This window comes from Argentina anserina, unplaced genomic scaffold (assembly GCF_933775445.1).
Source record: "Argentina anserina unplaced genomic scaffold, drPotAnse1.1, whole genome shotgun sequence".
Lineage (NCBI taxonomy): Eukaryota > Viridiplantae > Streptophyta > Magnoliopsida > Rosales > Rosaceae > Argentina > Argentina anserina.
In genome coordinates, this window is record NW_026089494.1 from 87,121 (window position 1) to 113,115 (window position 25,995).

The 25,995-nt window shown below is 37.5% G+C and overlaps 1 non-coding gene across 1 annotated transcript; it reads right to left on the reverse strand.

Annotated features, from left to right (window-relative positions):
• Positions 1-2,100: 2,100 nt before the first annotated feature.
• On the reverse strand, positions 2,101-2,207 carry LOC126804770 (small nucleolar RNA R71). The gene has a single exon (XR_007673631.1). It is a non-coding gene; the product is annotated as a small nucleolar RNA R71 (small nucleolar RNA).
• Positions 2,208-25,995: the final 23,788 nt, after the last annotated feature.

Here is a 25,995-nt window from a genome sequence, read left to right on the forward strand (position 1 = left end):
CACACGCCCAGACTGGAAACACTCTCAAATTCAAGAGAAACTCGCATCAGAAAGCCGTTCAGAAACATACTCAAACGGGAATTGAAAAGATACTCAAAGTGCAATAGTAAACATACTCAAACGATAGAAAGATACTCAGTTTGAAAGAAACACACGGCCACACTGGAAACACTCTCACATTCAATAAAAACTCGCATCAGAAAGGCTTACAGAAAGATACTCAAACGAGAATTGAAAAGATACTCAAAGTGCAATAGTAAACATACTCAAACGATAGAAAGATACTCAGTTTGAAAGAAACACACGCCCACACAGGAAACACTCTCAAATTCAAGAAAAACTCGCATCGAAAGCCGTTCAGAAACATACTCAAACGGGAATTGAAAAGATACTCAAAGTGCAATAGTAAACATACTCATACGATAAAAAGATACTCAGTTTGAAAGAAACACACGTCCACACTGGAAACACTCTCAAATTCAATAGAAACTCGCATCACAAAGGCTTACAGAAAGATACTCAAACGAGAATTGAAAAGATACTCAAAGTGCAATAGTAAACATACTCAAACGATAGAAAGATACTCAATTTGAAAGAAACACACGCCCACACTGGAAACACTCTCAAATTCAAGAGAAACTCGCATCAGAAAACCGTTCAGAAACATACTCAAACGAGAATCGAAAAGATACTCAAAGTGCAATAGTAAACATACTCAAACGATAGAAAGATACTCAGTTTGAAAGAAACACACGCCCACATCATTATGGATCCCAATCTTTTAATTTCGAATTCACTGTTTATATTGTAAATTTTTATATGTTTTTCTTACTTTGTTCTAACAAATAGTAATTTTATCTTAGGTTGTTATTTTTTATGAGTGAATGAATGATTGTTGTAGGTTGTAAATCGAACGGAATAGGTAAAGTTCCTTTTGTTAATATTAGCCTCAACCCCTCATGTTTTCTTCCAAAGTTTTTGCCTGAGGTTGAGGGCGGCTTTTATTAACACTTGGAGAATTGTCTAACACCAAAGTTTAAGTCCAGCTGAGTAAGGGGCACGCTCTCTTATTACTCTGGTGCATGGGACCAAAATTGGATCTCAGAGAACTATTGATTGACATACATCTCGGTGATGGAGTCGATAGGGAGTTCGCTCTCCGTAGTTCAACAAATGAGTCCTACCATGTTCACTATCTCTAGTTGAGCTACAAGCCTTCTGAAACAAAGACTTGATCTTGTGTCTAGGCATCCATACTTAGGCCGCACGTCCACCTTGGTTTACAACTTAGAATCAATCGATCGTTCAATCATTGAAATGGCAAAAAGAACTTGTGAAATGTATGAACTTCTGTAAACGTAAAGAACTAACTCTTTGTGAACTTGACAATATAGTGTCGTGCCCTTCCCCATAAGTGTGTGTGTGAATGACTAAAGGAAGGCACGATTTATATGTGTTCATTGTGTATTCCTCAATGCTAACTCTTTAACTTTCGTGTCACAGGTACTATGCATGTCCGAAATATCTAAGAGAACACGAGAGCTCAAGGATCGAATTCAAGCACTTAGAGATTTAAACAACTCTTTCACAAGTGGAACTTTAGATTTCGAAACATCTCCAAGCAATTCAATCTTAAACTCTTCACCTAGATCAGAAGGAGAAGAGGATCTTACCTTCCCCTTCATCTTCAATTCCGAGCTCGACACAATTACGGACCGTGACATAATTCTTGTTGGTGCTCCAATGGCACTCAAGAATGCTTTCATCCCCACCACCCCTGAATCACCTTCATGCATTGCTTTCACTCCACCTAATGAAGCAAACTTCTCCATTCCGGTTCAATTGCTTGGGCAGCTGCCTAAGTATTCTGGTTCCTCAATGGAAGACCCTAATGTTCACCTTAGGGAGTTCTTGGACATTTGCAAGCTCCAATCGATTCATCATCTGTCTCAAGAAGGCTTGAGGTTGCTTTTGTTTCCATTTACCCTTAAGGACGATGCTAAACGTTGGTTGTACTCTCTGCCTCCGGGAATCATCACCACATGGGATGAAATGACTAGGAAGTTCTTGAAACAATTCTTCCCTGCTCAACTCACGAAAAGACTAAGGAGGGAGATTCAGAACTTCACTCAAAAGGATGGTGATTCACTCTATGAGGCATGGGAGGAATTTCAGGAACTACAAAGGAAGTGCCCTCACCATGGTATTTCATTGGATGACTTGGTGCAATTCTTCTATGAAGGACTCGACACCACCAATAAGAGCATGGTGGACTCGGCATGTGGCTGCACATTCATGAACAAGACCAGTCAAGAAGCCTACACCTTGATTGATGACTTGGCCGACAACAATCGCCAATTTAGTTCTAAGGAGAAGAGAGGAAGCAAGAGCCGTGGGGTGTATGATGTTCATGCAAGAAATCAGATGGCTACTTTAGAAAGAAAGCTTGACGTTCTAGTCAAGGCATTCAATGGTTCCAGCATCAACAATCAAGCATGTGGCATTTGTTCACTCAAAGATCACATAACCGAAACTTGTCCAAATGGTGCAATGACTGAAGAAGAGTTGAACTTCATGGGGCAACAAAGGCCAAGGTACGATCCATACTCGAACACATACAACCCTGGACTTAGAGATCATCCAAATTTTCGTTGGAACAACAATGCTCAACCGTCCAATGCTCAAGGTCAAGGACCTCGTCCTTCAGGTTTGTTTGTGAGGCCTCAGGTACCTCAAGGTTCTGTTCCCTTTAACTCTAACGTTCATGGTTCAAATAATGCATCTGCACCTAACTATGATGAACTTTTGAAGTCCCTTGCTCAAGGGCAACAAAATTTAAACTCTGCTACTCAAGCTTTAGTTACAGGTCAACAAGCTCATTCTAAAGACATAACCGAGCTTAAGAAGCAGATGGGACAAGTGATCGACTTCATGGGCAAGATTCATGAAGGAGGTAAGTTGCCGAGCCAAACTGAGCCAAATCCTAACGTGAAGGCCATGATGACAAGAAGTGGGAGGATCTTGGATGCTCAATTGCAGCAAAACAAGAAGGCCGTGCCTTCTAAAGGAAAAGAGGCCGAGAGTTTCAATGCTAATGACATAGAGAAAGACCCTGCCTCCTCTAAAGCTAATGATGTCGTGCCTCTTCCCACAAGTGATCATGACGCGCATGACAAAGGTAAGGATCCTAACTCTAGTGGTTTAGTTTCAACTAATGCTCTTCCTCGTGTTCCCTTCCCCAATAGATTTGCAAAGCAAAAGAAGAATGACTCTGATCAAGTCATGCTCGACATTTTCAAAAAGGTGGAAGTGAATATGCCTCTTATTGAATGCATACAACAGAATCCTAGGTATGCTAAGTTTTTGAAAGAATTGTGCACTAATAAGAGGATGACTCGAGAGAAGGAGGTTGTCACAATGAGTGAGACGGTTTCTGCCGTGCTCCAACAGAAGCTACCACCAAAGCTTAAGGATCCAGGGAGTTTTTCTATCCCTTGTACAATCGGAAACATGACATTTGAAAAGATAATGTTAGACTTAGGTGCATCGATCAATGTAATGCCTTACTATATTTATGAGGATCTAGGTCTAGGTGATTTGAAACGAGATAATGTTGTGATTCGATTGGCAGATTGTTCCAACAAAGTCCCTTTGGGCTATGTTGAAGATGTTCTTGTGCAGGTTTCGAGCTTGATATTCCCTGCGGACTTCTATGTCCTTGACATGGAGCCAACTGAAGGAGATGACAAGGAGGTCCCTATTCTGTTGGGGCGTCCCTTTATGAGGACTGCAAGAACGAAGATTGATGTGTTTAGTGGATCACTCACCTTTGAGTTCGACGGTGAAGTGATTAGCTTCAACATCTTTGAAGCTATGAGGTATCCCCTTTCGGAATTAAGTGATTGTTTTTTAGTTGACATTCTTGATTCCCTTGCAGATAACTATCTAGATACCTTGGCACATGACGAGTTGGCACTCACCATTGCCCAAGGGGCCGGATTTGCAAGTGATGGCTCCAACGTTTCTGAGTTGGAAGCCAATGATGCCGTGCCATCATTTGTACTAGAGAATGTGGCCTCTCTTGAGGTTTCGCCACGTGAGGTAAGTTATGTCTCTCCTAGTCCAATTCTCTTAACTACTAACAAGAATCTTCCTTCTGTGGTGCAAGCCCCAAAGCTTGATCTTAAGGTTCTTCCGGACCACTTGAAGTATGCATTTTTGGGAGATGAGGATACATTGCCCGTGATCATTTCATCTGCACTCAACGAGGAACAAGAGGAGAGATTGATTGAAGTGTTAAAGAAACACAAGACGGCAATAGGATGGACCCTAGCCGACATCAAAGGAATCAGCCCTACCATGTGTGTGCACCGAATTTTGCTTGAAGATGGTGCCAAACCAACCAAGGAATGTCAAAGACGCCTTCATCCACCAATGATGCAAGTTGTAAAGGATGAAATCACTAAGTTGCACGATTGTGGCGTGATCTACCCCATCTCGGATAGTAGGTGGATATCTCCCATTCAAGTTGTACCAAAGAAGTCAGGAATCACGGTGGTAAAGAACAAAGATAATGAGTTAGTGCCTCAAAGGACGGTGACTGGTCACCGTGTGTGTATCGACTATAGAAAGCTCAACGCCACAACAAGGAAGGATCACATGTCGTTGCCATTCATTGATCAAATGCTTGAGAGATTGGCGGGTCATTCTTTCTATTGTTTCCTTGATGGATATAGTGGATACAATCAGATTAGTGTTGCGGAGGAAGATCAAGAAAAGACGACATTCACATGCCCTTTTGGTACGTTTGCGTATCGTCGCATGCCTTTTGGTTTATGCAACGCTCCAGGTACGTTTCAACGTTGTATGTATCACATTTTCTCTGAGTATATTGGTTCTAAAATTGAAGTTTTCATGGATGATTTCTCTGTTTATGGTGAGAATTTCGATGCATGTTTAGAGAATGTGGAACTTGTGCTTAAACGTTGTGAAGAAACTAACTTGGTTTTGAATTGGGAAAAATGTCATTTCATGGTTACGCAAGGCATTGTCTTAGGCCATATTGTTTCATCTAGAGGAATTGAGGTTGATAAGTCTAAAATAGATCTTGTGCGTCACTTACCCCTCCCCACAAGTGTGAGGGATGTTCGATCATTTCTTGGACATGCAGGTTTCTATCGTAGGTTTATCAAGGACTTTTCCAAGATTGCGAGACCAATGAGTTCATTGCTTCAAAAAGACGTTCCCTTTCACTTTGATGATGATTGCAAGCTTGCATTCGAGACTTTGAAGAAGCTCTTAACTTCGGCACCAATCATGGCACCGCCGGATTGGTCCTTGCCATTTGAGTTGATGTGTGATGCCTCCGACTATGCAGTTGGAGCCGTGCTAGGGCAGAGGAAGGATAAGCAGCCCTATGCCATCTATTATGCCTCACGAACGCTCAATGATGCTCAACAAAACTACACCACAACTGAAAAAGAACTTCTTGCCGTGATCTTTGCTCTAGATAAGTTTCGTTCTTACTTACTTCAATCCAAAGTTATTGTTTACACTGACCATGCAGCTTTGAAGTACTTAATGACGAAGAAGGATGCAAAACCAAGATTGATTCGATGGATTCTCTTACTCCAAGAGTTCGATCTCGAGATCAAGGACAAGAAGGGCAGTGACAATGTTGTGGCGGATCATTTGAGTCGTTTGGTGAGAGATGCCGAGCCCTTGGCTATCCAAGAGAGTTTCCCGGATGAGCAACTCTTTCGAGTTGAGGTAAGTGAGCCATGGTATGCAGATATTGTGAATTATTTAGTTTCTAAGCAATTTCCGGATACTTTATCGCATGCTCAAAAGAATAGACTCAAGGCATTAGCTAAGTATTATGTTTGGGATGAACCATACTTGTGGAAACATTGTGTTGATCAAATCATTAGGAGGTGTGTCCCTGAATCTGAACATCATTCTATACTTACTTTTTGCCATTCTGAGTCTGGTGGAGGACATTTTGGTTCACGTAGGACTGCTCTTAAGGTGTTGGAATGTGGTTTCTTTTGGCCTACGATCTTTAAAGATGCATACCAGTTTTGCATGACTTGTGATAAATGCCAACGCATGGGAAACATAGGTTCTAGAGATCAAATGCCGATGCATCCTATCTTGACTATTGAACTATTTGATTGTTGGGGTATCGATTTCATGGGACCTTTTCCAAACTCTAATGGTTTCTTGTACATACTCGTTTGTGTTGATTATGTTTCGAAATGGGTGGAAGCAAAAGCCACCCGGACTAATGATTCTCGAGTTGTTGCAGATTTCCTTCGTTCTAACATTTTCTCTAGGTTTGGTATGCCAAGAGCAATCATTAGTGATGGAGGATCTCATTTTTGCAACCGGACCATTGAGGCGTTGTTGAGGAAGTATGGTATCAAGCATAAGGTTGCTACGCCTTATCACCCCCAAACAAGTGGACAAGTTGAGCTTTCTAATCGAGAGATCAAGATAATTTTAGAGAAATCTGTTGGACCATCACGCAAAGATTGGTCTCAAAGAATGGATGATGCTCTTTGGGCTTATAGAACCGCATACAAGACTCCTCTTGGAATGTCACCATTTCGATTAGTTTATGGCAAGGCATGCCATCTACCCGTGGAGCTTGAGCATCGTGCATGGTGGGCTGTGAAGAATCTTAACATGGACATTGACGAGGCCGGATTGCATAGGAAATTGCAATTGCATGAGCTTGAAGAGATTCGAAATGAGGCCTATGATTCGGCTATGATTTACAAGGAGAAGACCAAATCGTTCCATGACCGTATGATTAGGAAGAAACACTTTGTCGTTGGACAGAAAGTTCTTTTGTTTCATTCTCGACTTAAGTTGTTTCCAGGCAAGCTTCGTTCAAGGTGGCTTGGCCCATTTGTTATTACTCACATTTTTCCTTCTGGTGCTATCAGGATTAAGAGTGCAATAAATGGAAAGGAATTTCAGGTCAATGGACATCGCTTGAAGCCATACTATGAGAACTTTATGGAGCATAACGTGGAGGAGACTTCTCTCCTTGAACCTACGGCAAGCAAGTGAAATTCTGGAGATAGTCTAGGCTTTGGACTATAAATTTAAGCCAATGAAGGAGCCATCAATTAGTGTTTGCATTTTCTTATCCCTTATCTCTTTTTAATTTTCATTGCTTATCATATTGTACATTGAGGGCAATGTAAGTTTTAAGTGTGGGGTGGGGTATACATCATTCGGTGTATTTGTTGCTTTGATTTTTTTGTTTTGATTTTGTCTTGAGTCTTAGGTATGCCTTTAACTGTCTATGATGAGTTGATCTTTGAATTTATGGTTGATAGATGATCACAATATTGAATTGAACTTAATTGCTATTTGATGGTTAATCGATGTGTAGAGATTGTACGAACATGTAACAGATGAGGATTTTGAAACTTAGGTACAGAATGAGCATGTTCCTAACTTGTTTGAATTCATCTAACCTTTGTGAGTTTCGAGCCATATATGTGCCTTTCTTTGGAGAGTTTAATCTATCGTTTCTTGGCTATATAACCTCATTACATCTATTTTGATCAATTCATATGCCATAGAATTGCAATGAACTAGAGAATGCTAGAACTTACTTTGTGAAACTTTCAAAACTTTTATCATAATATACTCTGATTTTGAAAATGATTGTTGGATCTTTTTAAGGGATTCCACCACTTAAACCAAAAAGCCGTATGCCTTATTTGTGCCCTGCTTGGGACACCTTAGTATGAACCCCTTTGAGCCAACATTAAACCTTTTCTTTCATTACCAACATGTTAATATCCTTGCTTAGTATAGTTATATCTCTACCTTGTTCTCAAAGCTTGGCAGAGCCGATTTCTTGGTGTTAATATGGAGTGATGATTCGATTCAAGTGTGGGGTTATGCTATGTATGTATTTGTGCCTTAAGAAAAAGGTGAAAAGAATGAAGAAAAAAATAGAAAGATGCCGTGAGAAGAAAAAAAAAATATACATGAACACGGCTTGAAAGAAAAAATATATATATACAAAGAAGTTACAGCATAGCTATGTTTGATGTGAATTTGGAGTTGTGATGTATTTGTTGAATGCTCAATAATGTTGTACTTTAGCCTTTGTCCATTTTCACAACGTTTAGAGTGAAGAATAGGTTCAACATGATGAAAATTGGCCCTTGTTTTATGGAGTATGGCGACATAAGGTGAATGATTCTTGCTTTGCTAAGTCTTGAGGATGACCTTTGTGATTCCTTTTACCTAAAAAAATCATATCCTTACCGAGCCTAAGCCTACCTTTTATAAAGATCTGCATGATTCTTAAAATGAGTAGCTCTTGATTTGTGGAGTTTGTTTCATGAGTAAGCATATGGTTTGGGTTCATTTGTGCATATGATTTGTATCTTTCATGAGGTGTTCGAATTCACTATGTGTTCATAACTCTTATGTGTGAAAAGCTTTTAAGCATATGACATGTTCTTGAGAGAAAATATTCGGAGTGCATATCCCTTGTGAGTTGAATTTTGAACTTGTTTTGAACATGTCGAGCTTAATATCACCTATGTTTTCTGCCTTGTCTTACTTGTTCTGCGAGATCACATGTTTATTAACCATTCAAATCATTCTATCTATTTCAATTGAGTATTATTCTTGATGTTATGAGTTTGAAGATCTCTGAGACAAAATGTTGAAGGCATTATAGTTGAGTCATTAGTTTAGTTGTATTGATTTTTGTTTTATGTTTTGTTTCCCTTTTCTAGTGTTTGCTAAGGGACTAGCAAAGCTTAAGTATGGGGTTGTTGATAGGAGCACAAAGTGTGACGTTCTTAATGCGTTTATGCCCTATTCTTACTCTTTGTTACCTCTTATTTAGTATGTTTTAGTTTCTTTTGTATGAATAATTGTTTAGGTAGAGCTTATATCAATTATAAGTGAATTGATGATGAAATCGTGCTAAGTGTTAAGAATCCTTGTTGATATATGTTTCCTTGTTCGAGTAGGATTCATGCTTTCGTATTTCTTTGTTTCTAACGTACTTATTCTTATTAGGAAATACCAATCCATATTTGAGAAGGAAAGCTTCCTAGTTCCACAAGGAAAAAGGAGAAGAAGACTTGCACTTAAAAGCCCAATCAATGCAAGAATGAAAATGCTGTCAAGATTCGTAGTCCAACTTCGACGGGCTCCCCTGGATAGCTCCGATCGAGTTAGAAGACGTACCTTATATGGATAAAAAGCTGTGTGAGTCTAGTTTATGTAGGATTTGGAATCAAATCAATATCTTATTCCTACAGGGAGATATGACCGAATCATTGCTCGGAGGTCCAGTGAACTCCGCGGAATTATCTCAGCCGTTGATTTGCTTTTGATCCAAGGGCTATGAGGGAAACTTGGGACTTTGTTCCTCCTGCATATAGAGCACAAATATTTATCAGAATGTCCATAAATCTCTGCACCAAAGAATGTCAAAGAAGGCATGCAGCAAATTAAATGACAAGAGGCAAGAAAGTCAAAGAAGGCATGCAGCAAATTTAATGAGGAGAGGTAAGAAAAATCAAACATGGCTGCAACAAATAAGACTTTTGCTGCCTCCCTAATTCAAAGGAAGAAATTTGTGCAAAAGAAATCAGCATTAAAGGAGGAACAAGATATGTAATCCTTATAGAAATCAGAATTCTGGCACTGCAGATCATCCAACTTTGACGAGCTCCCCTGGACAGCTCAGAATGACTGAGAAAGTGCATGATATATGGATGAAAAGCCACGGAAGTCTAGTTGAAATTGCCAGTTGGAATCATCTCAATATCTATTTTCTAGAGAAAGTTATGGCCACAACAAGGGACAAAGGTCAGATCTGCCGAATCTAGGAAACCTCAACCAATTTGGTTTCAACTTTGTGGACTTTGTGGCCATCCTCCCTTGGGTTTCTTCCTCTATATATAGCACCTCAATTCCACAGAAAAAGATCATCAACCTTGCTCACAAGACTAGCCAAAGCTCTGCCTTAAACACTACTCATCATCCTCAAAGCCATTCAAGGCGAAAACACCATCTTCCCTTCATTCCATTCGATCCAAAGCGCTACGCCTCGGATTGCCATTCAAGTTGAAGCCGTGCTGCCTTGTTTTGATACCGCTAAGGAGATTTACAAAGTGTAACTCGTTACTTCTTCACACTTATGTTTTCGGTTTGGATTCTTTGTGTGATGTTGTGTTTATGTTTTTGGCTAGTTCCGAATTTGTGGATTACTCTCATGTAGTTTACGATTTTGCAAGATGTTATAAAGTAGTTCTGATTTTGTTGTCTATGATTTCTATGTAGATATCGTGAGTTTATAATTCAATGATTTAATGATTCTCTTTCTTGGGCGTTAACTATATGTGATTCAAGGCGCTAAGTTAGTTTTGCATATAGGATTCTTAAGTGTTTTTGATAACTTGTTAAAGTAAGTGACATGCTTGACTTGTTAGTAATCACTAGGAATTAACCATGATCCGTTTGTTATCTAAGATGCGCTAAATAATTAGATAAGAGATGAATCAATGAAGTGGTAAGATTGAGAAAGACATGTTATCTTGTAATTTCTAAGCGCTAAGATAGGATTACAAGGCCATGTTTCGAGTTAGGGATGCGCTAAGTAACCTAGTTCGGCATTAGGTTGTTGTTTGTTCACTCAATACTTGTCCGCTAAGGCTCGGTGTTTGCATAGGATGAGATTATGATTTTGAAGCTACTTGTGACGATTTGTTTGGTGATGTTTATGTGTTGGTTAGTTGATCACATGTATATATTAGTTTAGGTTTTATTTTCTGTTTTTATATCTCAATCCGAACCTATATCAAACCTTTTAAACTCTTATGAATTCGTTGTTAAATGTTTGTGATTCTTTACCCTGGTTGGATCCCTGGTTTGTGAACGATACCCTCTTGCTTTATACTACTAACGTGCTTACAGGGTTAATATTGATCTCGAGTAATCGAATCGATCACCCACACTGGAAACACTCTCAAATTCAAGAGAAACTCGCATCAGAAAGCCGTTCAGAAACATACTCAAACGGGAATTGAAAAGATACTCAAAGTGCAATAGTAAACATACTCAAACGATAGAAAGATACTCAGTTTGAAAGAAACACACGGCCACACTGGAAACACTCTCACATTCAATAAAAACTCGCATCAGAAAGGCTTACAGAAAGATACTCAAACGAGAATTGAAAAGATACTCAAATTGCAATAGTAAACATACTCAAACGATAGAAAGATACTCAGTTTGAAAGAAACACACGCCCACACAGGAAACACTATCAAATTCAAGAAAAACTCGCATCGAAAGCCGTTCAGAAAGATACTCAAACGAGAATTGAAAAGATACTCAAATTGCAATAGTAAACATACTCAAACGATAGAAAGATACTCAGTTTGAAAGAAACACACGCCCACACTGGAAACACTCTCAAATTCAAGAGAAACTCGCATCAGAAAGCCGTTCAGAAACATACTCAAACGGGAATTGAAAAGATACTCAAATTGCAATAGTAAACATACTCAAACGATAGAAAGATACTCAGTTTGAAAGAAACACACGCCCACACTGGAAACACTCTCAAATTCAATAGAAACTCGCATCAGAAAGGCTTACAGAAAGATACTCAAACGAGAATTGAAAAGATACTCAAATTGCAATAGTAAACATACTCAAACGATAGAAAGATACTCAGTTTGAAAGAAACACACGCCCACATTGAAAACACTCTCAAATTCAAGAAAAACTCGCATCAGAAAGCCGTTCAGAAACATACTCAAACGGGAATTGAAAAGATACTCAAAGTGCAATAGTAAACATACTCAAACGATAGAAAGATACTCAGTTTGAAAGAAACACACGCCCACACTGGAAACACTCTCAAATTCAATAGAAACTCGCATCAGAAAGGCTTACAGAAAGATACTCAAACGAGAATTGAAAAGATACTCAAATTGCAAAAGTAAACATACTCAAACGATAGAAAGATACTCAGTTTGAAAGAAACACACGGCCACACTGGAAACACTCTCAAATTCAATAGAAACTCGCATCACAAAGGCTTACAGAAAGATACTCAAACGAGAATTGAAAAGATACTCAAATTGCAATAGTAAACATACTCAAACGATAGAAAGATACTCAGTTTGAAAGAAACACACGCCCACACAGGAAACACTCTCAAATTCAAGAAAAACTCGCATCAGAAAGCCGTTCAGAAACATACTCAAACGGGAATTGAAAAGATACTCAAAGTGCAATTGTAAACATACTCATACGATAAAAAGATACTCAGTTTGAAAGAAACACACGCCCACACTGGAAACACTCTCAAATTCAATAGAAACTCGCATCACAAAGGCTTACAGAAAGATACTCAAACGAGAATTGAAAAGATACTCAAATTGCAATAGTAAACATACTCAAACGATAGAAAGATACTCAGTTTGAAAGAAACACACGCCCACACAGGAAACACTCTCAAATTCAATAGAAACTCGCATCGAAACCCGTTCAGAAAGATACTCAAACGAGAATTGAAAAGATACTCAAAGTGCAATAGTAAACATACTCAAACGATAGAAAGATACTCAGTTTGAAAGAAACACACGGCCACACTGGAAACACTCTCAAATTCATTAGAAACTCGCATCAAAAAGGCTTACAGAAAGATACTCAAACGAGAATTGAAAAGATACTCAAATTGCAATAGTAAACATACTCAAACGATAGAAAGATACTCAGTTTGAAAGAAACACACGCCCACACTGGAAACACTCTCAAATTCAATAGAAACTCGCATCAGAAAGGCTTACAGAAAGATACTCAAACGAGAATTGAAAAGATACTCAAATTGCAATAGTAAACATACTCAAACGATAGAAAGATACTCAGTTTGAAAGAAACACACGCCCACACTGGAAACACTCTCAAATTCAATAGAAACTCGCATCAGAAAGGCTTACAGAAAGATACTCAAACGAGAATTGAAAAGATACTCAAATTGCAATAGTAAACATACTCAAACGATAGAAAGATACTCAGTTTGAAAGAAACACACGCCCACACTGGAAACACTCTCAAATTCAATAGAAACTCGCATAAAAAAGGCTTACAGAAAGATACTCAAACGAGAATTGAAAAGATACTCAAATTGCAATAGTAAACATACTCAAACGATAGAAAGATACTCAGTTTGAAAGAAACACACGCCCACACTGGAAACACTGTCAAATTCAAGAAAAACTCGCATCGAAAGCCGTTCAGAAAGATACTCAAACGAGAATTGAAAAGATACTCAAATTGCAATAGTAAACATACTCAAACGATAGAAAGATACTCAGTTTGAAAGAAACACACGCCCACACTGGAAACACTCTCAAATTCAATAGAAACTCGCATCACAAAGCCTTACAGAAAGATACTCAAACGAGAATTGAAAAGATACTCAAATTGCAATAGTAAACATACTGAAACGATAGAAAGATACACAGTTTGAAAGAAACACACGCCCACACTGGAAACACTCTCAAATTCAAGAAAAACTCGCATCGAAAGCCGTTCAGAAAGATACTCAAACGAGAATTGAAAAGATACTCAAATTGCAACAGTAGACATACTCAAACGATAGAAAGATACTCAGTTTGAAAGAAACACACGCCCACACTGGAAACACTCTCAAATTCAAGAGAAACTCGCATCAGAAAGCCGTTCAGAAACATACTCAAACGGGAATTGAAAAGATACTCAAATTGCAATAGTAAACATACTCAAACGATAGAAAGATACTCAGTTTGAAAGAAACACACGCCCACACTGGAACCACTCTCAAATTCAATAGAAACTCGCATCACAAAGGCTTACAGAAAGATACTCAAACGAGAATTGAAAAGATACTCAAATTGCAATAGTAAACATATTCAAAAGATAGAAAGATACTCAGTTTGAAAGAAACACACGCCCACACTGGAAACACTCCTAAATTCAATAGAAACTCGCATCAGAAAGGCTTACAGAAAGATACTCAAACGAGAATTGAAAAGATACTCAAATTGCAATAGTAAACATACTCAAACGATAGAAAGATACTCAGTTTGAAAGAAACACACGCCCACACTGGAAACACTCTCAAATTCAAGAAAAACTCGCATCGAAAGCCGTTCAGAAAGATACTCAAACGAGAATTGAAAAGATACTCAAATTGCAATAGTAAACATACTGAAACGATAGAAAGATACTCAGTTTGAAAGAAACACACGCCCACACTGGAAACACTCTCAAATTCAAGAGAAACTCGCATCAGAAAGCCGTTCAGAAACATACTCAAACGGGAATTGAAAAGATACTCAAAGTGCAATAGTAAACATACTCAAACGATAGAAAGATACTCAGTTTGAAAGAAACACACGGCCACACTGAAAACACTCTCACATTCAATAAAAACTCGCATCGGAAAGGCTTACAGAAAGATACTCAAACGGGAATTGAAAAGATACTCAAAGTGCAATAGTAAACATACTCAAACGATAGAAAGATACTCAGTTTGAAAGAAACACACGCCCACACTGGAAACACTCTCAAATTCAATAGAAACTCGCATCAGAAAGCCGTTCAGAAACATACTCAAACGGGAATTGAAAAGATACTCAAAGTGCAATAGTAAACATACTCAAACGATAGAAAGATACTATGTTTGAAAGAAACACACGCCCACACTGGAAACACTCTCAAATTCAATAGAAACTCGCATCAGAAAGGCTTACAGAAACATACTCAAACGAGAATTGAAAAGATACTCAAAGTGCAATAGTAAACATACTCAAACGATAGAAAGATACTCAGTTTGAAAGAAACACACGCCCACACAGGAAACACTCTCAAATTCAATAGAAACTCGCATCAGAAAGGCTTACAGAAAGATACTCAAACGAGAATTGAAAAGATACTCAAAGTGCAATAGTAAACATACTGAAACGATAGAAAGATACTCAGTTTGAAAGAAACACACGCCCACACTGGAAACACTCTCAAATTCAAGAGAAACTCGCATCAGAAAGCCGTTCAGAAACATACTCAAACGGGAATTGAAAAGATACTCAAAGTGCAATAGTAAACATACTCAAACGATAGAAAGATACTCAGTTTGAAAGAAACACACGGCCACACTGAAAACACTCTCACATTCAATAAAAACTCGCATCGGAAAGGCTTACAGAAAGATACTCAAACGGGAATTGAAAAGATACTCAAAGTGCAATAGTAAACATACTCAAACGATAGAAAGATACTCAGTTTGAAAGAAACACACGCCCACACTGGAAACACTCTCAAATTCAATAGAAACTCGCATCAGAAAGCCGTTCAGAAACATACTCAAACGGGAATTGAAAAGATACTCAAAGTGTAATAGTAAACATACTCAAACGATAGAAAGATACTATGTTTGAAAGAAACACACGCCCACACTGGAAACACTCTCAAATTCAATAGAAACTCACATCAGAAAGGCTTACAGAAACATACTCAAACGAGAATTGAAAAGATACTCAAAGTGCAATAGTAAACATACTCAAACGATAGAAAGATACTCAGTTTGAAAGAAACACACGCCCACACAGGAAACACTCTCAAATTCAATAGAAACTCGCATCAGAAAGGCTTACAGACAGATACTCAAACGAGAATTGAAAAGATACTCAAAGTGCAATAGTACACATACTCAAACGATAGAAAGATACTCAGTTTGAAAGAAACACACGCCCACACTGGAAACACTCTAAAATTCAATAGAAACCCGCATCAGAAAGGCTGACAGAAAGATACTCAAACGAGAATTGAAAAGATACTCAAATTGCAATAGTAAACATACTCAAACGATAGAAAGATACTCAGTTTGAAAGAAACACACGCCCACACTGGAAACACTCTCAAATTCAATAGAAACTCGCATCAGAAAGGCTTACAGAAACATACTCAAACGAGAATTGAAAAGATACTCAAAGTGCAATAGTAAACATACTCAAACGATAGAAAGATACTCAGTTTGAAAGAAACACACGCCCACACTGGAAACACTCTCAAATTCAATAGAAACTCGCATCAGAAAGGCTTACAGACAGATACTCAAACGAGAATTGAAAAGATACTCAAAGTGCAATAGTACACATACTCAAACGATAGAAAGATACTCAGTTTGAAAGAAACACACGCCCACACTGGAAACACTCTAAAATTCAATAGAAACCCGCATCAGAAAGGCTGACAGAAAGATACTCAAACGAGAATTGAAAAGATACTCAAATTGCAATAGTAAACATACTCAAACGATAGAAAGATACTCAGTTTGAAAGAAACACACGCCCACACTGGAAACACTCTCAAATTCAATAGAAACTCGCATCAGAAAGGCTTACAGAAACATACTCAAACGAGAATTGAAAAGATACTCAAAGTGCAATAGTAAACATACTCAAACGATAGAAAGATACTCAGTTTGAAAGAAACACACGCCCACACTGGAAACACTCTCAAATTCAATAGAAACTCGCATCAAAAAGGCTTACAGAAAGATACTCAAACGAGAATTGAAAAGATACTCAAAGTGCAATAGTAAACATACTCAAACGATAGAAAGATACTAAGTTTGAAAGAAACACACGCCCACACTGGAAACACTCTCAAATTCAATAGAAACTCGCATCAAAAAGGCTTACAGAAACATACTCACACGAGAATTGAAAAGATACTCAAAGTGCAATAGTAAACATACTCAAACGATAGAAAGATACTCAGTTTGAAAGAAACACACTCCCACACTGGAAACACTCTCAAATTCAAGAGAAACTCGCATCAGAAAACCGTTCAGAAAGATACTCAAACGAGAATTGAAAAGATACTCAAAGTCCAATAGTAAACATACTCAAACGATAAAAAGATACTCAGTTTGAAAGAAACACACGTCCACACTGGAAACACTCTCAAATTCAATAGCAACTCGCATCAGAAAGGCTTACAGAAAGATACTCAAACGAGAATTGAAAAGATACTCAAAGTGCAATAGTAAACATACTCAAACGATAGAAAGATACTCAGTTTGAAAGAAACACACGCCCACACAGGAAACACTCTCAAATTCAATAGAAACTCGCATCAGAAAGGCTTACAGACAGATACTCAAACGAGAATTGAAAAGATACTCAAAGTGCAATAGTACACATACTCAAACGATAGAAAGATACTCAGTTTGAAAGAAACACACGCCCACACTGGAAACACTCTAAAATTCAATAGAAACCCGCATCAGAAAGGCTTACAGAAAGATACTCAAACGAGAATTGAAAAGATACTCAAATTGCAATAGTAAACATACTCAAACGATAGAAAGATACTCAGTTTGAAAGAAACACACGCCCACACTGGAAACACTCTCAAATTCAATAGAAACTCACATCAGAAAGGCTTACAGAAACATACTCAAACGAGAATTGAAAAGATACTCAAAGTGCAATAGTAAACATACTCAAACGATAGAAAGATACTCAGTTTGAAAGAAACACACGGCCACACTGAAAACACTCTCACATTCAATAAAAACTCGCATCGGAAAGGCTTACAGAAAGATAGTAAAACGAGAATTGAAAAGATACTCAAAGTGCAATAGTAAACATACTCAGACGATAGAAAGATACTCAGTTTGAAAGAAACACACGCCCAAACTAGAAACACTCTCAAATTCAATAGAAACTCGCATCAAAACGGCTTACAGAAAGATACTCAAACGAGAATTGAAAAGATACTCAAAGTGCAATAGTAAACATACTCAAACGATAGAAAGATACTCAGTTTGAAAGAAACACACGCCCACACTGGAAACACTGTAAAATTCAATAGAAACCCGCATCAGAAAGGCTTACAGAAAGATACTCAAACGAGAATTGAAAAGATACTCAAATTGCAATAGTAAACATACTCAAACGATAGAAAGATACTCAGTTTGAAAGAAACACACGCCCACACTGGAAACACTCTCAAATTCAATCGAAACTCGCATCAGAAAGGCTTACAGAAACATACTCAAACGAGAATTGAAAAGATTCTCAAATTGCAATAGTAAACATACTCAAACGATAGAAAGATACTCAGTTTGAAAGAAACACACGCCCACACTGGAAACACTCTCAAATTCAATAGAAACTCGCATCACAAAGGCTTACAGAAAGATACTCAAACGAGAATTGAAAAGATACTCAAATTGCAATAGTAAACATACTCAAACGATAGAAAGATACTCAGTTTGAAAGAAACACACGCCCACACTTGAAACACTCTCAAATTCAATAGAAACTCGCATCAGAAAGGCTTACAGAAAGATACTCAAACGAGAATTGAAAAGATACTCAAAGTGCAATAGTAAACATACTCAAACGATAGAAAGATACTCAGTTTGAATAAAACACACGCCCACACTGGAAACACTCTCAAATTCAATAGAAACTCGCATCAGAAAGCCGTTCAGAAACATACTCAAACGGGAATTGAAAAGATACTGAAAGTGCAATAGTAAACATACTCAAACGATAGAAAGATACTCAGTTTGAAATAAACACACGCCCGCACTGGAAACACTCTCAAATTCAAGAAAAACTCGCATCGAAAGCCGTTCGGAAACATACTCAAACGAGAATTGAAAAGATACTCAAAGTGCAATAGTAAACATACTCAAACGATAGAAAGATACTCAGTTTGAAAGAAACACACGCCCACACTGGAAACACTCTCAAATTCAATAGAAACGCGCATCAGAAAGGCTTACAGAAAGATACTCAAACGAGAATTGAAAAGATACTCAAAGTGCAATAGTAAACATACTCAGACGATAGAAAGATACTCAGTTTGAAAGAAACACACGCTCGCACTGGAAACACTCTCAAATTCAAGAGAAACTTGCATCAGAAAGCCGTTCAGAAACATACTCAAACGGGAATTGAAAAGATACTCAAAGTGCAATAGTAAACATACTCAAACGATAGAAAGATACTCAGTTTGAAAGAAACACACGCCCACACTGGAAACACTCTCAAATTCAATAGAAACTCGCATCACAAAGGCTTACAGAAAGATACTCAAACGCGAATTGAAAAGATACTCAAAGTGCAATAGTAAACATACTCAAACGATAGAAAGATACTCAGTTTGAAAGAAACACACGCCCACACTGGAAACACTCTAAAATTCAATAGAAACTCGCATCAGAAAGGCATACAGAAAGATACTAAAATGAGAATTGAGAAGATACTCAAAGTGCAATAGTAAACATACTCAAACGATAGAAAGATACTCAGTTTGAAAGAAACACACGCCCACACTGGAAACACTCTAAAATTCAATAGAAACTCGCATCAGAAAGGCTTACAGAAAGATACTCAAACGAGAATTGAAAAGATACTCAAAGTGCAATAGTAAACATACTCAAACGATAGAAAGATACTCAGTTTGAAAGAAACACACTCCCACACTGGAAACACTCTCAAATTTAAGAGAAACTCGCATCAGAAAGCCGTTCAGAAACATACTCAAACGAGAATTGAAAAGATACTCAAAGTGCAATAGTAAACATACTCAAACGATAGAAAGATACTCAGTTTGAAAGAAACACACGCCCACACTGGAAACACTCTCAAATTCAAGAAAAACGCGCATCGAAAGCCGTTCAGAAAGATACTCAAACGAGAATTGAAAAGATACTCAAAGTGCAATAGTAAACATACTCAAACGATAGAAAGATACTCAGTTTGAAAGAAACACACGCCCACACTTGAAACACTCTCAAATTCAATAGAAACTCGCATCAGAAAGGCTTACAGAAAGATACTCAAACGAGAATTGAAAAGATACTCAAAGTGCAATAGTAAACATACTCAAACGATAGAAAGATACTCAGTTTGAATAAAACACACGCCCACACAGGAAACACTCTCAAATTCAAGAGAAACTCGCATCAGAAAACCGTTCAGAAACACACTCAAACGAGAATTGAAAAGATACTCAAACTGCAATAGTAAACATACTCAAACGATAGAAAGATACTCAGTTTGAAAGAAACACACGCCCACACTGGAAACACTCTCAAATTCAATAGAAACTCGCATAAAAAAGGCTTACAGAAAGATACTCAAACGAGAATTGAAAAGATACTCAAAGTGCAATAGTAAACATACTCAAACGATAGAAAGATACTCAGTTTGAAAGAAACACACGCCCACACTGGAAACACTCTAAAATTCAATAGAAACTCGCATCAGAAAGGCTTACAGAAAGATACTCAAACGAGAATTGAAAAGATACTCAAATTGCAATAGTAAACATACTCAAACGATAGAAAGATACTCAGTTTGAAAGAAACACACGCCCACACTGGAAACACTCTCAAATTCAAGAAAAACTCGCATCAGAAAGGCTTAGAGAAAGATACTCAAACGAGAATTAAAAAGATACTCAAATTGCAATAGTAAACATACTCAAACGATAGAAAGATACTCAGTTTGAAAGAAACACAACCCACACTGGAAACACTCTCAAATTCAATAGAAACTCGCATCAGAAAGGCTTACAGAAAGATACTAAAATGAGAATTGAGAAGATACTCAAAGTGCAATAGTAAACATACTCAAACGATAGAAAGATACTCAGTTTGAAAGAAACACACGCCCACACTGGAAACACTCTAAAATTCAATAGAAACTCGCATCAGAAAGGCTTACAGAAAGATACTCAAACGAGAATTGAAAAGATACTCAAAGTGCAATAGTAAACATACTCAAACGATAGAAAGATACTCAGTTTGGAAGAAACACACTCCCACACTGGAAACACTCTCAAATTCAAGAGAAACTCGCATCAGAAAGCCGTTCAGAAACATACTCAAACGAGAATTGAAAAAATACTCAAATTGAAATAGTAAACATACTCAAACGATAGAAAGATACTCAGTTTGAAAGAAACACAACCCACACTGGAAACACTCTCAAATTCAAGAGAAACTCGCATCAGAAAGGCTTACAGAATGATACTCAAACGAGAATTGAAAAGATACTCAAAATGCAATAGTAAACATACTCAAACGATAGAAAGATACTCAGTTTGAAAGAAACACACGCCCACACTGGAAACACTCTCAAATTCAAGAAAAACGCGCATCGAAAGCCGTTCAGAAAGATACTCAAACGAGAATTGAAAAGATACTCAAAGTGCAATAGTAAACATACTCAAACGATAGAAAGATACTCAGTTTGAAAGAAACACACGCCCACACTTGAAACACTCTCAAATTCAATAGAAACTCGCATCAGAAAGGCTTACAGAAAGATACTCAAACGAGAATTGAAAAGATACTCAAAGTGCAATAGTAAACATACTCAAACGATAGAAAGATACTCAGTTTGAATAAAACACACGCCCACACAGGAAACACTCTCAAATTCAAGAGAAACTCGCATCAGAAAACCGTTCAGAAACATACTCAAACGAGAATTGAAAAGATACTCAAAGTGCAATAGTAAACATACTCAAACGATAGAAAGATACTCAGTTTGAAAGAAACACACGCCCACACTGGAAACACTCTCAAATTCAATAGAAACTCGCATAAAAAAGGCTTACAGAAAGATACTCAAACGAGAATTGAAAAGATACTCAAAGTGCAATAGTAAACATACTCAAACGATAGAAAGATACTCAGTTTGAAAGAAACACACGCCCACACTGGAAACACTCTAAAATTCAATAGAAACTCGCATCAGAAAGGCTTACAGAAAGATACTCAAACGAGAATTGAAAAGATACTCAAAGTGCAATAGTAAACATACTCAAACGATAGAAAGATACTCAGTTTGAAAGAAACACACTCCCACACTGGAAACACTCTCAAATTCAAGAGAAACTCGCATCAGAAAACCGTTCAGAAACATACTCAAACGAGAATTGAAAAAATACTCAAATTGAAATAGTAAACATACTCAAACGATAGAAAGATACTCAGTTTGAAAGAAACACAACCCACACTGGAAACACTCTCAAATGCAATAGAAACTCGCATCAGAAAGGCTTACAGAAAGATACTCAAACGAGAATTGAAAAGATACTCAAATTGCAATAGTAAACCTACTCAAACGATAGAAAGATACTCAGTTTGAAAGAAACACACGCCCACACTGGAAACACTCTCAAATTCAAGAGAAACTCGCAACGAAAGCCGTTCAGAAAGATACTCAAACGAGAATTGAAAAGATACTCAAAGTGCAATAGTAAACATACTCAAACGATAGAAAGATACGCAGTTTGAAAGAAACACACGCCCACACTGGAAACACTCTCAAATTCAATAGAAACTCGCATCGAAAGCCGTTCAGAAAGATACTAAACCGAGAATTGAAAAGATACTCAAAGTGCAATAGTAAACATACTCAAACGATAGAAAGATACTCAGTTTGAAAGAAACACAGGCCCACACCGGAAACACTCTCAAATTCAATAGAAACTCGCATCAGAAAGGCTTACAGAAAGATACTCAAACGAGAATTAAAAAGATACTCAAATTGCAATAGTAAACATACTCAAACGATAGAAAGATACTCAGTTTGAAAGAAACACAACCCACACTGGAAACACTCTCAAATTCAATAGAAACTCGCATCAGAAAGGCTTACAGAAAGATACTCAAACGAGAATTGAAAAGATACTCAAATTGCAATAGTAAACATACTCAAACGATAGAAAGATACTCAGTTTGAAAGAAACACACGCCCACACTGGAAACACTCTCAAATTCAATAGAAACTCGCATCAGAAAGGCTTACAGAAAGATACTCAAACGAGAATTGAAAAGATACTCAAAATGCAATAGTAAACATGATCAAACCATAGAAAGAGACTCAGTGTGAAAGAAACACACGGGCACACTGGAAACACTCTCAAATTCAAGAAAAACTCGCATCGAAAGCCGTTCAGAAAGATACTCAAACAAGAATTGAAAAGATACTCAAACTGCAATGGTAAACATACTCAAACGATAGAAAGATTCTCAGTCTGAAAGAAACACACGCCCACACTGGAAACACTCTCAAATTCAATAGAAACTCGCATCAGAAAGGCTTAGAGAAAGATACTCAAACGAGAATTAAAAAGATACTCAAATTGCAATAGTAAACATACTCAAACGATAGAAAGATACTCAGTTTGAAAGAAACACAACCCACACTGGAAACACTCTCAAATTCAATAGAAACTCGCATAAGAAAGGCTTACAGAAAGATACTCAAACGAGAATTGAAAAGATACTCAAATTGCAATAGTAAACATACTCAAACGATAGAAAGATACTCAGTGTGAAAGAAACACACGGGCACACTGGAAACACTCTCAAATTCAAGAAAAACTCGCATCGAAAGCCGTTCAGAAAGATACTCAAACGAGAATTGAAAAGATACTCAAAATGCAATAGTAAACATACTCAAACCATAGAAAGAGACTCAGTGTGAAAGAAACACACGGGCACACTGGAAACACTCTCAAATTCAAGAAAAACTCGCATCGAAAGCCGTTCAGAAACATACTCAAACGAGAATTGAAAAGATACTCAAAGTGCAATAGTAAACATACTCAAACGATAGAAAGATACTCAGTTTGAAAGAAACACACGCCCACACTGGAAACACTCTAAAATTCAATAGAAACCCGCATCAGAAAGGCTTACAGAAAGATACTCAAACGAGAATTGAAAAGATACTCAAATTGCAATAGTAAACATACTCAAACGATAGAAAGATACTCAGTTTGAAAGAAACACACGCCCACACTGGAAACACTCTCAAATTCAACAGAAACTCACATCAGAAAGGCTTACAGAAACATACTCAAACGAGAATTGAAAAGATACTCAAAATGCAATAGTAAACATGATCAAACCATAGAAAGAGACTCAGTGTGAAAGAAACACACGGGCACACTGGAAACACTCTCAAATTCAAGAAAAACTCGCATCGAAAGCCGTTCAGAAAGATACTCAAACAAGAATTGAAAAGATACTCAAACTGCAATGGTAAACATACTCAAACGATAGAAAGATTCTCAGTCTGAAAGAAACACACGCCCACACTGGAAACACTCTCAAATTCTATAGAAACTCGCATCAGAAAGGCTTAGAGAAAGATACTCAAACGAGAATTAAAAAGATACTCAAATTGCAATAGTAAACATACTCAAACGATAGAAAGATACTCAGTTTGAAAGAAACACAACCCACACTGGAAACACTCTCAAATTCAATAGAAACTCGCATAAGAAAGGCTTACAGAAAGATACTCAAACGAGAATTGAAAAGATACTCAAATTGCAATAGTAAACATACTCAAACGATAGAAAGATACTCAGTGTGAAAGAAACACACGGGCACACTGGAAACACTCTCAAATTCAAGAAAAACTCGCATCGAAAGCCGTTCAGAAAGATACTCAAACGAGAATTGAAAAGATACTCAAAATGCAATAGTAAACATACTCAAACCATAGAAAGAGACTCAGTGTGAAAGAAACACACGGGCACACTGGAAACACTCTCAAATTCAAGAAAAACTCGCATCGAAAGCCGTTCAGAAACATACTCAAACGAGAATTGAAAAGATACTCAAAGTGCAATAGTAAACATACTCAAACGATAGAAAGATACTCAGTTTGAAAGAAACACACGCCCACACTGGAAACACTCTAAAATTCAATAGAAACCCGCATCAGAAAGGCTTACAGAAAGATACTCAAACGAGAATTGAAAAGATACTCAAAGTGCAATAGTAAACATACTCAAACGAAAGAAAGATACTCAGTTTGAAAGAAACACACGCCCACACTGGAAACACTCTCAAATTCAAGAAAAACTCGCAACGAAAGCCGTTCAGAAAGATACTCAAACGAGAATTGAAAAGATACTCAAAGTGCAATAGTAAACATACTCAAACGATAGAAAGATACTCAGTTTGAAAGAAACACACGCCCACACTGGAAACACTCTCAAATTCTATAGAAAATCGCATCAGAAAGGCTTACGGAAAGATACTCAAACGAGAATTGAAAAGATACTCAAAGTGCAATAGTAAACATTCTCAAACGACAGAAAGATACTCAGTTTGAAAGAAACACACACCCACACTGGAAACACTCTCAAATTCAAGAGAAACTCGCATCAGAAAGCCGTTCAGAAACATACTCAAACGAGAATTGAAAAGATACTCAAAGTGCAATAGTAAACATACTCAAACGATAGAAAGATACTCAGTTTGAAAGAAACACACGCCCACACTGGAAACACTCTCAAATTCAAGAAAAACTCGCATCGAAAGCCGTTCAGAAAGATACACAAACGAGAATTGAAAAGATACTCAAATTGCAATAGTAAACATACTCAAACGATAGAAAGATACTCAGTTTGAAAGAAACACACGCCCACACTGGAAACACTCTCAAATTCAAGAAAAACTCGCATCGAAAGCCGTTCATAAAGATACTCAAACGAGAATTGAAAAGATACTCAAAGTGCAATAGTAAACATACTCAAACGATAGAAAGATACTCAGTTTGAAAGAAACACAACCCACACTGGAAACACTCTCAAGTTCAATAGAAACTCGCATCAGAAAGGCTTACAGAAAGATACTCAAACGAGAATTGAAAAGATACTCAAATTGCAATAGTAAACATACTCAAACGATAGAAAGATACTCAGTTTGAAAGAAACACAACCCACACTGGAAACACTATCAAGTTCAATAGAAACTCGTATCAGAAAGGCTTACAGAAAGATACTCAAATGAGAATTGAAAAGATAGTCAAATTGCAATAGTAAACATACTCAAACGATAGAAAGATACTCAGTTTGAAAGAAACACAACCCACACTGGAAACACTCTCC